This window comes from Triturus cristatus, chromosome 6, assembly GCF_964204655.1.
Source record: "Triturus cristatus chromosome 6, aTriCri1.1, whole genome shotgun sequence".
Taxonomy (NCBI): Eukaryota; Metazoa; Chordata; class Amphibia; order Caudata; family Salamandridae; genus Triturus; species Triturus cristatus.
The window spans coordinates 286,623,127-286,636,190 of NC_140589.1; positions in this window are offsets into that span (position 1 = coordinate 286,623,127).

Genomic DNA, 13,064 nt, shown 5'->3' on the forward strand with positions numbered 1-13,064 from the left:
GTACCACCTCCAGTACCACCACCACCACCAGTACCACCACAACCAGTACCACCACCACCAGTATCACCACCAGTACCACCACCACCAGCACCACCAGTACCACCATCACCAGGATCACCAGCACCAGTACCACCACCACAATTACAACAAGTACCACCACCACCAGTTCCACCACTACCACCACCACAACCTCCAGTACCACCACCACCAGTACCAATACCACTAGCACCAGCACCATCAGTTCCACTACCAGTACCACCACCAGTACCACCACCAACAGCAGTACCACCACCAGTACCAGCAGTACCACCACCAGCAGTACCACCACCACCAGTACAACCACAACCAGTACCACCACCACCAGTACCACCACAACCAGTACCACCACCACCAGTATCACCACCCGTTCCACCACCACCACCAGTACCACCATCAGTACCACCACCAGTACCAGTATCAGCACCACCAGTACCGGTACCACCAGAACCACCACCACCTCCAGTCCCACCACCACCACCAGTACTACCACCACCAGTACTACCACCACCTCCAGTGCCACCACCACCAGTACCACCACAGTATCACCACCACCCGTATCACCACCAGTACCAGCCTCACCACCACAAGAACCACCGCCAGTACCACCACCAGTACCACCACCACAAGTACTACCACCACCAGCACCAGTACAACCACCACCACCAGTACCACCACCAGTACCAGCACCAGTACCACCACTACCAGTACCACCATCACCAGTACCACCAGCATCACTGCCACCAGTACCACCACCACCATTACAACCAGTACCAACACCACCAGTACCACCACCACAACCACCAGTACCACAACCAGTATCACCACCACCAGTACCACCACCAGTACCACTACCAGTACCACCACCACCACTAGTACGATCAGTACCACCAGTACCACCACCAGTAAACCAACCAGTACCACCACCACCAGTACCACTAGTACCAGCACCACCAGTTCCACTACCAGTACCACCTTAACCACCACCAGTACCACCACCGCCAGCAGTACCACCACCACCAGTACCACCACCTGTACCACCATTAGTACCACCACCACCACCATTACCATCACCACCTGTACCACCACCACCACCAGTACCACTACCACCACCACCAGTACCACCACCACCAGTACCATCACCACCACCATTACCACCACCACCAGTACCACTACCAGTACTACCACCACCAGTACCACAACCACCAGTACAACCACCAACACCTGTACCACCAACAGTAGCACCACCAACACCAGTACCACCACCAGTACCAGTATCACCACCACCAGTATCACCACCAACCAATACCACCACCACCACCAGTACCACCAGTACCACCACCAGTACCACCACCACCAGTACCACCACCAAAACCACAGGTACCAGTACCACCAGTACCACCACCACCAGTACCACCACCACAAGACCACCACCAGATCACCACCACCACCTCCAGTATCACCACCAGTATCACCACCACCACTAGTACCATCACCAGCAGTAACACCAGTACCGCCACCACCAGTATCACAACCACCAGTACCACCACCAGTACCACCACCACCACCACCACCAGTACCAGCACCAGTACTACAACCAGTACCACCAGTACCATTACCATCTATATCACTGCCACCGGTACCACCACCACCATTACAACCAGTACCACCACCACCAGTACCACCACCAGTACCATCAGTACCACCAGTACGTCAACCAGTACCACCACCACCAGTACCAGTACCACTAGTACCAGCACCGCCAGTACCACTACAAGTACCACCTCCAGCACCACCAGTACCACCACCAACAGCAGTACCACCACCACCAGTACCACCACCTGTATCACCACTAGTACCACCTGTATCACCACCCCCACCAGTACCACCACCAACACCACCACCATTACCACCGCCACCAGTACCACCACCACCAGTACCACCACCACCACCAGTGCCACCACCACCAGTACCACTACCAGTACCACCACCCTGAGTACTACCACCGCCACCAGTACCACCACCACCACCTACATCACCACAATTAACACCACCAACACCAGTACCACCACCAGTACTAGTATCACCACCACCAGTACCACCACCAACCAATACCACCACCACCACCACCAGTACCGCCAGTACCACCAGTACCAGTACCACTACCAGTACCACCACCAGCAGTACCGCCAGTACCACCAGTACCAGTACCACCACCAGTACCACCAGTAGTACCACCACCAGACCACCCCCTCCAGTACCACCTCCAGTACCACCACCACCACCACTAGTACCACCACCACCACCAGTAACACCAGTACCACCACCACCAGTACCACCAGTGCCAGTATCACCACCAGTACCACCACGACCACCAGTACCACCAGTACCACCACCAGTACCACTACCAACACCAGTACTACCACCAGTACCACCACAAGTACCACCACCAGTACCACCACCACCACTACCACCACCAGTACCACCAGTACCACCACCACCAGTACCACCACCACCAGTACCACCACCAGTACCAGAACCACCATCACCAGTACCACCACCACCAGTACCACCGTACAACCACCAATACCACCACCACCAGTACCACCAATACCTCCAGTACCACCGCCAATACCACTAGTACCACTGTTGTGTGCAGATTTAGATTCCGTATATAGGTTTCCCAATTTATGCCCTAATATAGGTACAATTCACACTGCCTTTATTTGGACATAGAAATCCGGCCTTTATTTAGACATTGTCCATACAAACCAAATACAGGCATGGCCACCTACATCCATCCATCCACATCACAACGAATTCTTGGAAAACCAGACCCTTAAGCCTTTAGGAATTTCCCTCAGCTTGAATATTGATTTCTCCAAGAACTCATTAAGTATGCATGAACATCTATTCCTTAGGGGTTCATTCATGACGTTCCTCTGCCCGATTTTTTATGTCAATACTGGCATTTCTAGACACCTTCAAGGTATACATATACCAGCACTTGTCCTGGCAAATTGTGGTTCCCGGAGGATGCGATCCAACCCAGACTATGCGGTTCGCCACGGCAAGTTTGGAAGGAGATCGAGTTCCAGCCTGATGCACTGACCTGACACTGCCATCCTCCTCGCAGAGAATCCAGCTCCAGTGCTCTCTGACTTCCCTTGCGGGGGGTTAGACTATGGAGTCCAGAAAAGAGATTCCAACCTCTCTCATTCTACGGTATAGAGCTGACTAGAACTTAGAGCAACTTTTGGCAATTCTTGGCTAAACTAAAATATAGCTAGCTATACTTTAGGAATGGCACATATATCAAACCTCATACTGCATTTAGGTCAGGTACAATGGGGTAGAACAATTTAGAAGCATTAAATGAGTAACACATTTTAGTTTATGTTATTTATGTATTTATTTTGATTAATATATGTCATAGCTACAAACCATGCTAATGCAGTATTATTTTATCTCACTGCTAACCTCGTACATATTGTACTTCGCAGTCTGTCTTACGATTGTAGCAATTCATATCTCTTGCGTGAGAAATAAGACTGTTCATCAAGCCCTTTTTATTGAAACGCCCGTCTCTCTATTTCTGTGCAACTCTGTAGAAACGAAGCATGCACGATTGACTGAGTGAAACTGTTATCTATTGTTTCCACGATTCTGAGACTGTTCCGATTCTAAAGGGAAACAAAGTTGTCATGTTTATGCGGTTGTCAGAGACTAATCCCTCCTTGTATATTCAAGAAGTTTCAAGTGACCTCTGAGTTAGCTGGCACACACAAGTAATTAAGTTTAATATATTCGATAGAGACATACTGACCTTAGTCCTATGTCAAATCTATAGTGTATGTTAGTCCAATGCGCAGAGCCTATCAGGGATATAGGAACTACACTACATGGCGCCTAACGGTTTGGTAAGGCACTAATTTAACGCTAGATACTGAAGTAACTCAGTTGTGCTTTTCTCAGAGACCCTCTACTCCTAAAACTCCATAAGAAGTCAAGAGTGGGTAGGGATAATATCGTCATAGCTGAGAAGGACGAAAGTCCTATGTATTGGCTGTTTGGTTTTGTTCAGCGTTGAAGGATACAGTGTTTCAAAATATTGTGCAACTTATCTTTGTTCCCTTGAAACTTGCTCTGCATTTTTCATTTAAACAATGTCCGACCACGGTGATGTTGTCGTTGAAAATGGTACAGCTGTGGCTGACATTACAGGTTTTAATGAAAACGAAGCGGGTGTTATACACATCCCACCAAATTTAAGGAGAGCCATCACTCTAAAACTTATAAACATGGCCTAACACCAAGAGGTGGTAGAGCAGTTTTCATGATAGAGGCACATGAATCTCACTAGACAGAGGTATTCTATTGATGGATAGTATTCCCAGAATCTAATCCAGTAACACATTTGTTTCACTTCTAAAAAGAAGATGAACCACCTGAGGAATATATTCCTTTCGAAGGATATTGAAATTCCACTCACAACCAGGAGCATGAGCTCTGGTTTAAAGGCGCCCTAAAACATTACAATCACATTACCAGGCTCGGTCCACTAGGTAGACCAGGAGCAGCATGGGCGATTTTAGCCGGCTACACACCTCATCCTGACATTGAAGAAATGACAGATGTAGAATTACTTGCTCAACTAAAGGAGCTAATCAAAATATATAGACAATTGGTTCAATATGTCATGCAGACTTTCACAGTCCAACCACTATTAATCATTCAAAATCCAGCCCCTCATCAGGGGAATACACTAAAAATCACTCCACAGACTTTACACGTAGTCATGGGTAAAATGCCCACAAAATGTGAACAAATTCCATTCTGGATAGCTCAAAAAATTACTCAAATCAAAGCAGTAATTCCTAATACTAGCCCTTATGAGAAACACAGAATTCTAACAATTTGTTTACCAATGGGGATCACACCACATCTGGAAGACTGCACCTCTTGGGGCACAGTCTTTGCTGCTATCTACACAAAAACACATGGTGTTCCGTCTTTGGTGGTAATACCTTACATCCTGAAACAGATTCAAAACGAATACGGGGCAGAGCCTGCTCTGAATTTAGGTATGAAGTTACTTAGAAATTTCGACCAGGTCTCAACAATAATATTATCTAATATTAAAGGAGAAGCAGCATCAGTGGCAATCCGCCAAAAACTAAGGGAATTTGATGTAACAGAACAACCCCAAGAACTAGCCAGAATAATTGAAAAATCCTATGAGGAATTAGGCAGAGACAGTCTGGGAGGGAAACCAGTAAAACCACAACTGTCTGAAAGTCCTGAGAAGGTCTTTCCTAAAACAGTCCTACCTCTTCTAAAAAGAAGTGGGAAAATAGCAAACAGAATTCCAAAGAGAAGCGTTTTCATTCCCGAGGCAGGTCTCCTCCACAGAAGGAGCCCTCTGAAAGGAGGTGCAACCTCAGGAATAGGGGTAATTTGAGAAAACCTGAGAGATATCAAGATAATGATACACATTCCTCTCGTACCTTTCAGATATTGTCACAGACATCCGAAAGAAGAGGGCGGTCAGAAAACAAGTCCAAAGATGATCAACACGTTCAGAAAAATAAAGCAAGACCTCAATTCTCCAAGAAAAAGGTAGCAGGTCTGAAGATCAGACATGCCGAGAATACTGAGTACCCAACTCAGGAATGGAGAATGGGTCCAGACCATGCTGGACAGTGCAGCAGAAGTTACAATAGCTTGCCATAACCTGAAGGGACTTCTGGAGACATTGGACTTGAATGAAGACATACAAGTAGAAACTGTAGACACCAGGGTTAGATCTCCACATAGGTTATATGAAATAACACTCCGGATGGAGGGAGACACTCCAAGAAAAGTAAAAGCACTCTTTTGGGAGCATCTTTCAAAGGGTTATGATATACTTCTAGCAGAACAGGACTGGCCACCAGAGTTTGTGAGGGAGTGCCCACATGGCGAGGCCATCATTATGCCTGATTTCTCCAACCATGTTCCAGTTCATTTAAAATATACAATAGCCAGGAAATGGGCAGCAGCCCAAGGCCCAGCCCTATATAAAAATCATGTAGGATGGGATGTGGACTCACCTCACCATAAAATCCAGTTAAAAAATCAACTGACTGCACAAAGGCAGCACCCAGTTAAGCAAGAAGCTAAAAAACAGGTCAGGGAGATTTTAGATCAACTTGAATATCAGGGGGTGATTGAAACATGCACCTCATCAATGAACAATCCTTTGTTTCCTGTCTCCAAACCAGACAACACATATCGTCTAGTTTTGGATTACAGACACTTAAATTCTTGTTGCAAAACATTTGCAGTGCAAAATGCGCATTGTACAGCATTAATGAATAACATTGTGCGTAAAGGATATAAAACCACATTAGACATTTCAAATGGTTTCTTTTGTCAAAATATTGCACCAGAAAGCAGATATTTGACTGCTTTCTCAATAATGGGGACCCAGAGTCAATTTTGTCGACTGCCCCAGGGATTCAAAAACAGCCCGGGGTTATTCTCAGCAAGGGTAACAGAGTTACTACAAACCTCTGATAACGAGGCATTGTCGTATGTCGTATGTCGATGATATATATCTGACAGACGATGACCTGGATAGGCACCATAATATTGGGCTTCGCCTCAGAGGGTTACAAATTCAACGTTAAAAAGTCAAGAATTGCCCACCTCAACGTCCTTTTCCTAGGATATGAACTATCAAGTGAAGGCAAAAGCCTGGGTGCCAACTTTTTAGAAAAGTGTGCGCTGCTCCAACCGCCAAAAACGCTGAAAAATTTACAGTCAATTCTAGGTTTCCTGAATTTTGGAAGAACTTACATTTTAAATTACGCAGAAAGGGTTAAACCTCTCTACGAATTTATCAAACCTGATTTTAAAATCACACATTGGGCACAAAAACACACAGAAATTTTGCGTTCACTCCAAACAGACATGTTAGCAACGAAATACTTGCAAACACGCGTAAACGTAGGCAACTTAGTGATCCAAATATTTCCGGGTCAATGAGGATTCACCTACTTAACTTTTAACGAAGGTGAAAAAGTATCAATTGCATACAAGTCCCACTTGTATACACAAGCAGAAATGAAATTCACTTCTACAGAAAAAATTCTGACAGCAGTTCAAACCGCTGTAGCAAAATAAAGAGCCCTAGCACAGAAGAAACGCATTATGGTTGTGACTCCTGTACCAACCCTAGAGGCAGTTACAAAGGCTAGTATTCCGAATGCAAAAGCTTTACATCCAAGATGGATACAATGGGTTAATTCTCTTGCTGCAACTGATGTTGAATACGTTTTTGATCCATATTTAAAAACACAGGCATTCCTGCAATATGAACACGGATGTCCTCTGTCTACTGAAATTCTCCCTCTTGACCAGTACGAATTTATAATTTATACTGACGGATCTGCATAGCCCGCTATGGGGAGTTAGCAACCAGTACCACGACCACCAGTATTACCACCAGTACCATCACCACCACCATACCCACCACCAGTACCACCACCAGTACCACCACCACTAGTACCACCATCAACAGTATCACCATCACCAGTACCACCACCAACATTACAACCAGTACCACCACCACCAGTACCCCAGTACCACCACCACAACCTTTAGTACCACCACCACCAGTACCACTAGTACCAGCACCACCAATACCACTACCAGTACACCACAACCACCAACACCACCACCAACAGCAGTACCACCACCACCACCAGTACCACCACCAACAGCAGTACCACCACCACCAGTACCACCACCAGTGCCAGCACCACCATCACCAGTACCACCACCACCAGTACCACCACCAGTACCACCACAACCAGTACCACCACCACCAGTATCACCACCAGTACCACCACCACCACCTGTACAACCACAAGTACCACCACTAACAGCAGTACCACCACCAGTACCAGTATCACCACCACCAATACCGGTACCACCAGTACCACCACCAGTACCAGTACCACCACCACAAGAACCACCACCAGTACCACCACCAGTACCACCACCAGTACCACCACCCCCAGTACTACCACCACCAGTACCACCCCCAGTACCACCACCAGTACCAGCACCAGTACCAGAACCAGTACCACCACCACCGGTACCACCAGTACCACCACCACCAGTATCCCCACCACCAGTACCACCACAACCATTACAGCCAGTACCACCACCACCAATACCACCACCACAACCACCAGTACCACCACCAGTACCACCACCATCAGTACCACCACCACCAGTACCACCTTCAGTACCACCAGTACCACCACCAGTACACCAACCAGTACCACCACCACCAGTACCAGTACCACTAGTACCAGCACCACCAGTACAACTACCAGTACCACCTGCACCACCACCAGTACCACCACCACCAGCAATACCACCAGTACCACCACCTGTACCACCATTAGTACCACCAGTGCCACCACCAACACCATTATCACCACCACCAGTACCACCACCAGTACCACAACCACCAGTACCACCACCACCACCTGTACCACCACCAGTACCACCACCACCAGCATTCGCCAGGGCCACGCCATACACTGCGTGGGGTTAATCTCGGTCTGCGGGCCACCCAATCCCCCCGAAAGTGTCACCGCCTGCAGTTGCACAGGGAGCACAGCATCTGCCTCTATAGCCATATGTGGCTGATACCTTGTCGGGAAATGCCAGTAATGCGCGAACTGCGCCTGGGCGCACAGATAGTAGAGACGAAGGTCTGGAGCCTCAAAACCTCTTCTTTCAAAGGGCTGCACCAACAGGTCCCATCGGCACCTTGGTTTCCTACTGCCCCACACAAATGTGAGCAACAGAGACTGGAGGATGCGGAATAGCACTATATTCAGTTTGATAGGAATGTTAATGAAGAAATACAACAATTTAGGTAAAAACACCATTTTCACCACCGCAATCCTGTGCGCCAGAGAGAAGGGCAGGTGTGTCCATTGTGCAGACTGTTCAGAAATACGGGTCACCGTGCAGCCGTAATTTTCAGCGATCATGATGTCGGGATCTCTATGTACCCAAACACCCAGATACCTCACAGGGTCAGTTGTCCACGACAGTGGAAAAGCCAGCTCCACCTCTTTGGTGAATGCGGTTAGGGGAAACACCACTGACTTGGACCAATTTATCCCCAGGCCAGAGAAGCGCTCAAATTGGACATATTCCCGAAGTAGTGCAGAGAGGTGGACCTCGGGCTCCCGGACATATAGCAGCATGTCATCTGCATAGAGAGAGACAATCAAGGGCCATTGTCGGCACCGCAAAGCAGCTGCAGCATGCCGTTGCCGCAGCTTACAGGCAAGTGGTTCCAGTGCTAAGGCAAAAAGCAAAGGCGACAGCGGGCAGCCCTGCCTCGTGCCTCCTCCGATAGAAAACAATGAGGACACCCACCCAGTAACTCGCGACTGGGTCACTGTACAGCACCCAGAGCTACTGCAGGAAAAAAGGGGGAAAGCCCATCCTTTCCAGTACTGTAAACATAAAGGGCCACTGTAAAGAATCAAAGGCCTTGGCCACATCAAGTAATACGGCCACCGCCTGAGAGTCTGACTCAAGGTAGTGCAAAGTGGAAAATAGTGTGCGCAAATTATGGGTGGTGGATCGCTCCATAACGAATCCCGATTGGTCCGGCAACACCAATGGGGGAATCAAGGGCTGCATTCTAATGGCGATCATTTTCGCTAGGATCTTTGAGGCTATATTGATCATAGAGAGCGGTCGGTATGACCCGCACTGATTTGATGGCTTATCCGGTTTCAGGAGTGTGACCAGTAGGGCCTCACGGAGTGAAGGGGGCAGCTTCCGGCTCTCGTAGGCTTCCGCATAAACCTCCAAGAGCCGAGTGGCGAGGTCTGCCACATATGCCGTGTAAAATTCGTTGGGCAGTCTGTCCTGGCCTGCAGCTTTGCATGTCGGGAGTGACATGATGGCCCCTCGTACATCCTCTTCATCAAATGGCTGCACGAGATACTCCCACTGCCCATTGGAAAGCCACCCAAGCGTCACATTGTCAAGGTACTCGTGTATCTCCCCTGTCGGTGGGGTGGCCTTGGCAGCATAGAGGCGGGTATAGTATTGCAACATTACGTCGCAGAGCTCAGTGGTCGAATGGTGGGCCTCCCCAGTATCGTCAACGAGTTCAGTTATTTGCTCCTGGCCTCTTGGCTCTGACAATTTCTGAACGAGCGAGTGGCCAGGGCAACCTCCCACCCCATATTATCGTGCTATTCGACGCCGAGAACAGTGCAGTAGCTCCTGGTCAACAGTCTTGTTATGTTCCGTGACCAGTTCCCGTATGGCAGCCAGCTTTGCGGTGGATGGGTCAGAATCATATTCCCGTTCCAGTTTAGATATGTCAGATGCTAATTTTTTAATACGTCTGCGGATGTCACGCAGAACCCCCGACTGGGCCCCGATGCAAGCCCCCCGCACAGTCACCTTAAACGCTTCCCAGAGTGTTTCCGCGCTGCCTACTATTCCCTCATTTTCCCTAAAGTAGTTTTTTATGGCTTCTGCTATATTCTGCTTAAAAACTGGGTCTGTGAGTTCTAAAGGCTGCAGCCGCCATGCAAATGACGGAGTCCGATATGTAGGTATCTGTAGCGTCAAAAGCACCGGGGAATGGTCCGAAAGAGTTCGGGCCTCATACGACACCGCCGTTGTCCAGGTGCAGACCGACTCGGAGACCAGCCAAAAGTCTATGCGGGACCACGAGCCATGCACGGAGGAAGCGAACGTGCTCTGACGGTCCGCGGGGTGGCGAGTTCGCCATATGTCATTCAAATGACCAGTGTCCAGGAGCCCCAGTAAGACCTCCGCGGCACGTTTGGGTCTGGCCTCACTGCCGCCAGATTGGTCCATGGTGGTGTCTAAGCATAAATTAAAATTCCCACCTCATATAATCGATGCCGGAGGAAATAGCGATATGCGGCGCCACACATCCGAGTAGAACGATGGGTCATCCACATTCGGTCCGTATACGTTCACAAATCAGCACACTCTCTCCAGACAAGGGGCCATGCACCATCGCAACCCGGCCCTCATCATCCACTTCAGTCCTGATCACAGTAAAAGACACCCCTTTTTTTACGAGAGTTATTACCCCCCTGGAGTAGGTGGAGAAGGAGGAAGAGACCCGTGCTCCCACCCACCTTGTGCCCATTTTGCTAGCAGATTCAACAGTAAGGTGGGTTTCTTGGAGAAGGGCGACTTGCACTCCCATACGGTCAAGACATGCAAACACTGATCTGATCTTTTTAGGTGTGTTAAGGCCCCGGACATTCCAGGTAAAGAACTTGATCACACTATTCATCGTGGAGGACATTCCATATGTGACCGCATAACCAATTGTCTAACATGCGGTAATCATACATAAAAATACCAACATTCATAGTGTCTGTCCGAAAGTGTACATTTTACATTCTGGCTATCCCACGATGACCCCACCCCACCCCCCCACCCACTTCAGCTGCCCCAACATGCCAAAGCCATCCCAAAACCCATCCAAGCCCTCCCCCCCAACTCCCACAACTAAAGAACTGAATCGGGGTACACCAACTTTTGGGGAGCACAGAGACGCGTGCCTCCTACAAGTAGGAGTCAACTGAGCTCAAGAGAAATATACTAGCAATGCATACCACTGGCAATGTGCAATCACCACTGTGAAGCTGCACCCTCAGTGACCCAAGCTATACAAACCAGGGTAGATATTACAGCATGGAGGACTCAGGAAGGTATATAAAAAGGGGTTAGAACCAGTATAAAGGGCTCGCGCTGTCAGCAGTTAACAATAGATCAGCGAACACAACATAAGAACTAAGAGGCTGGAGAGCCAGTCAAATGGCAACAGTCATGGTGGGCACAAACTGGCTAAACCGTAAGCAAAGATAGACAATAAACTTAGAGCCAGTTGGGCAATAAAGATATAGAATCTCAAATAGACAGCAAAAGACCAAGAGAGTCAGTAAACTCCAAGTAGTTGCCAAAATGGCTCACTACTCTTCTTCCTCAGGTGCAGCTGTAGAGTCTTGCTTCTTATGTTTCAGATGCTTGGCATGTTCCATTGCGGCCTTCGGGGAGGAAAAAATCTTGTTGTCCTCAGCAGCGCCTATACGAAGTCGAGCCGGATACAACATAGCGTAGGGGACCCCCTCATTTCGCAGAAACTGTTTTACAGTGCCAAATTCTCGCCTAGCCACCTGGACGGCCACTGTAAAATCATCAGGGAAGAAGGCCAATGTGTTGCCCTGATGAACAATATTACCTTTCTCTCTTGCTAGATGCAGTATAGTGTCCCGATCCCTGTAGTTCAAGACTCTGGCTATTATAGGGCGAGGAGGGGCCCCCAGGACCGGCCATGCAGCTAAAGAGCGGTGAGCACGCTCCACTATAAACATGCTGGATAAGTGCTCTGTGCCAAAAATATCCGAGATAAGACGCTCAACATATGTCTCAATCTTGCCCACATTTGTCGACTCTGGTAACCCAGTAATACGGAGATTGTTGCACCGGGATCGTGCCTCTAAGTCCTCGTTCTTTGCTTGGATAAGGGCTATCCGTGAGCGTACTCAGACCATCTTCAGTCGCCGAAACTCTTTGTTCCACCTCCCCCATGTGTGCAGTGTGTTTCTCAAGTTGAGATGACATGTGGTCTAGTTGATGGTTCACAGGAGCCATCGTGCCCTCGATAGACTGCAAAGTGCGTTGCATAGCCAATAACATGGATTCTAGCATGGGGGGGTATCCACGTCGGCATCAGCCTCCGAGTCAGAGGCGGCTTTTTGCGGAGTCTTGGGGGTCCTAAGTGATTCAAAGGTAAGGCACGGCTGGGATTTGTCAGTCCTCCCCATAATTATTGAGTAACGCCACAAATGGTGTAGGCAATTGTTAATGAATGTAGAGCCAAGGGCAAGTGTGAGGAGAAATTCAATCTGGCTGTTGCACCTTAGCGTTAATCTGTTAGTAACCGT